Raw genomic sequence first — 4,300 nt, 5'->3', positions numbered from 1 at the left:
CCAGACGAGCTTGCACAAAGCCCTACCACCAGTAAAAATATAATAAATAGTAATACTTTGATATATTAGATGAAAAAAATATCTTATAAAAAAAGGTGAATTTTTATATTCAAAACGGAAATTTCATAGTAAGATATATAAACTAATATTCGTTATGTATATGCATCTCAGTATTCCCCGTACCTCACCGTATAAAACTACATATCCGTCCTAGGCTTGTACAATTACGATACGATTCATGAGTGCTTGTGTGTACCTGAATCTGTTATCACAATCCTTTGTGTAATTGTGTTAAACGCTAGTGTTCTCTAAACAAATATTTCAAGAAAACGATTAATACTGTAATTTTTTCGCAAATAAACACATTTTTGAGGTAAGTGTTAGATTAAAATAAATATGAGAAAAAATGTCATCGTGAAACGAGAACGTAAAGGAGAAAAAAAACCAGGCAAGTGCGATTCGGTCTCGCGTGCTGAGAGTTCCGTACCACCACACAATACTGAAACGACTTACCAGGTTATTTTATGTTTTGGAATTTTCATAGGTTTTTTTTTCATTTATTCGTAAAAATTATTCTCTTAATTTTTATTTTAATATTTTCTTAATAAACAAATTAACGGTTTTCTGATTTTTTCCTACACTTGTGCTACAAGATATTGCTTCTTACCAAATTTCATGATTCTAGGTCAACGGGAAGTACCCTATAGGTTTTGATTCCCTTTGTGAATGTATGGGAAACGCGAAATAAACGGCCATATCTTTTGATTGCGTAGACTTAGAGGTTTGAATTTTCACGGCTCTAAGAGACCGCAAACCTCAGCATTTGGTATTCATTTCAATTTATTTATACCTTTACGCGTTCCTGAGAATAAGGGTCTTGAAGGACAGACAGACAGACATACAGATGGACAACGAAGTGATCTTATAAGAGTTCCTTTTTTTCTTTTAGAGTTACGGAACCCTAAAAAATAATAATAGTTAAAGCTGAGCTAGCTGGACTAAATACTAAAAAAAACACACTATTTTTCATGTTTATTACGATCAGTTATACCTAACAACGAAATTATGTCGATAGAAAAATAACATTGATTCAGATGCTGTTCGAAGATATATATTCACTTTTAATAAACGGCAATTCTTACACATATTGTATAACGAAAGAATCTTATTTTTATTAAATTATAAATAACGAAAAACACAAATGGTAACGAATAGAAATTGACGAATGCAAAAACGTAAATTTTAAAATGTCAAACCAATCGCATAAATCACATTTATTTGTCATTTTGTTTCAATTATAACTCGAGATTATTCTGATCCCCTAGATATATAAAGTGTTAAGATGCCGAAGTAAGACGATGCACTTTATTACAAATTACACTATCATATATAAATAAGTATTAAGTATTTAAAACATTTTAAAAAATCTCGTGGCGTTAATTTCCCTCTATCAGGGCAGAAATATCTATATAATTTTTTTGTATGTTGTTAACTATGTATGTCATTTGAAAATAGTGTAAAACTGAATATATTGACGGTTCATGTATGTAGTGTTAAAATTCATTCGGAATCCGAGTTAAAAAGATATTCAATTCAAATCATTCATAACCAACCAAGACCTTAGATAATAATTGTTTGTTTCCCAAATAAACAAATCAAATGTATAAGAAATTCAATAGTATTAATATCTAAAAGAAGATTAGGTTAGATTTGTATGTTTTTATAATGTTACTGAAAATAACCCCGTGAACTTCTATGGTTATAATTTTTATCATTAAATGTTATGAATAAATTGATTTTAGGAAACTTCTCAATTTGATACGCACGCAGAATATGAGGAAAACGAATCAAAACCGAAAATAGTAAAACCTGAGACATTAGCTCCGAGTCGAAGTAATGACGCTACAGATTTAGTATATACACGTGACAGCGCTATTCAAAGATTAAGATCGAGCGATAAAGAAGAAATGGCGTTCGGGTCGACTGAAAGCCACCAATTACGAGAACTTGATGATCTCAAAGAAATTATAGTGGAGAAATTGATTTCAGATACAATAAATAACACTAGATTACTCAAATTAATACTACAAAAAACAAAAAAACACTGAACGCTAAATATATAACGAGTATGTAAGTATGAATAACAATTTTCTTGGTTATATTTTATAAATAATTTATATATAATAAATTATTACATATTAAAAAAATCTAAGATTCATATAAATAATGACTAACTAAGTACAAGCCCAGTGCGTTTAATACATTTTTTTGCCGTTTAATGGCACTTATAAAATTTGCAGAACCAATGCGGACGGACGGGCTCAGCCGCGATCAGTTGGTGCGGTCGCAACCAGTTATATCATACGCAAGTTACCAGGAGTATAGGAAAAGCGAGGAGTCGTCGTGTTCTATTTATAATCCAACTCCATTGAACTCCGTCACGACCGAGTTTAACGCTTATACGATAAACAAATAAGTCTGTGTTTATTGCAACGAAGATCTACCTAATCTGGACAGTTTACATAATAAAACGAAATAGCGTGAATAAAACGATCCGTCGAAGTTTGTCCATTGTTATTTTCTTTACAAATTACAAGTTACCTAAGCGATAAATATTGTTATTTCGATATTAAGTATTGTTATTTTATTAATTTATATTAAATAATAAAATTAATAAATAGAATGTTATTACATATATACTTAATTATTTTTCTCAATCGGTTAAGTCAATCATTATAAGGAAAAATAGACAATTTTTTTTTTGATTGACAACAATTTGATTCATTAAGTAACACAACAAAATTTTGTATACTTTTGAATTTATATATTAGATTTTTTAATTTTTTTATATATTTAAGAGTATATATTATATTTTGTTATTTTTTAAATTATATACATTCCTATTATTATAGCTATGCGCCATTAATAATAACATTGCTTATAATTTGAGTTTTTAATAAATATTGTAATACTGTTTTAAGTTTTTAAATTTTATTCAACCGTGACGAAGTATTTAATTCTTACAGCATTCATGAAAAAAATACATTCGTCACGTAACTTTTTGGTTTGAAATAGAATACAATCCACAATACCCCCCTTTTCGATAAGAAATATTTATCATTCAATTCAAAACTGGCATATATAGGCAGACTAGCAAATAGGCTACCTGGTGATAAGTCACCACCCCCATAGACATGGGCGCTGAAAGAAATATATATTAACCATTCCTTACATTGCCAATGCGCCACCTGGGAACTAAGATGATTGTCCATTGTGCCTGTAGGTACATTGGCTCACTCAGCCTTCACGGGAACACAAAAATACTAAGTACTGCTGTTGACCGTAGATAAGTGAGTGGTAGCTAACCAGACGGGTTTGCACAAAGCCCTACCACCAAGTAAACATAGTACATATGAATGGAACATAGACATTCTACGTCGGCCTATCCGATAAAATTAAATATGTAAGTAAATAAATAATAAACTATTCGTAAAGCTCTTCGCTCATATTTCGACATTTTAATTTTTCATATATCTGTCGCATCTTCTAAAGTCTAAACGAAAGATCCGATTCGAATAACCTTAATGTACATAATCAACCTTTATTATGAAACTATTTAGTTGGATAAAGATTTTAATATCATGATACGAATGTCATCTTTCGATTCTACCGAGTTTTGATTGACAAATTTCAACAAAAAGCCGTATTGTGAATTAACTTTAATAGTTTTGGGTAATGATGAGTAAGTATAAGCATTATTTTACGTATCATCAATAATTGACGAGCTGGTTGACGTGGCTGGTGGCTTGCTTGCCTTTCACGTCGAAGGTTGTGGGTTCGATCCCACCTGTTTGTCCTGTTGTCGTTGTTTGTCCTGAGTCTGGGTGTAATTATCTATATAAGTATGTATTTACAAAAGAAAAGTAGTATATGTAGTATATTAGTTGTCTGGTTTCCATAGCACAAGCTCTGCTTGGTTTGGGATCGTGTGTGAATAATGTCCCAGGATATTATTATTATTATTAATAATTTGATCAGTGCACGCCAAATAATAACTTTAATTTTCCTATAAAAGTTATATAAACGTTATAATTTTTATGTACTCACTATGTTACTCACTGATAATGTAAGTTTGTATAGGTTAATGAATTTTTAAAGTCGATTAGGTCAAGCAAAAATTCATCAAATATTTTTCTCTTTAAAATTTTTGTAGAGTAAGTATAAATATAGACTACAAACTTTTTTTTTATATATCTTTTTTCATAATATGTATTATTCCACTTTCACTTCCAAAGTTCCA

The sequence above is a fragment of the Nymphalis io genome, chromosome 8 (assembly GCF_905147045.1).
Source record: "Nymphalis io chromosome 8, ilAglIoxx1.1, whole genome shotgun sequence".
NCBI lineage: Eukaryota > Metazoa > Arthropoda > Insecta > Lepidoptera > Nymphalidae > Nymphalis > Nymphalis io.
The sequence above is the reverse complement of the archived record's forward strand: the minus strand, read 5'-3'. Positions refer to the sequence as shown.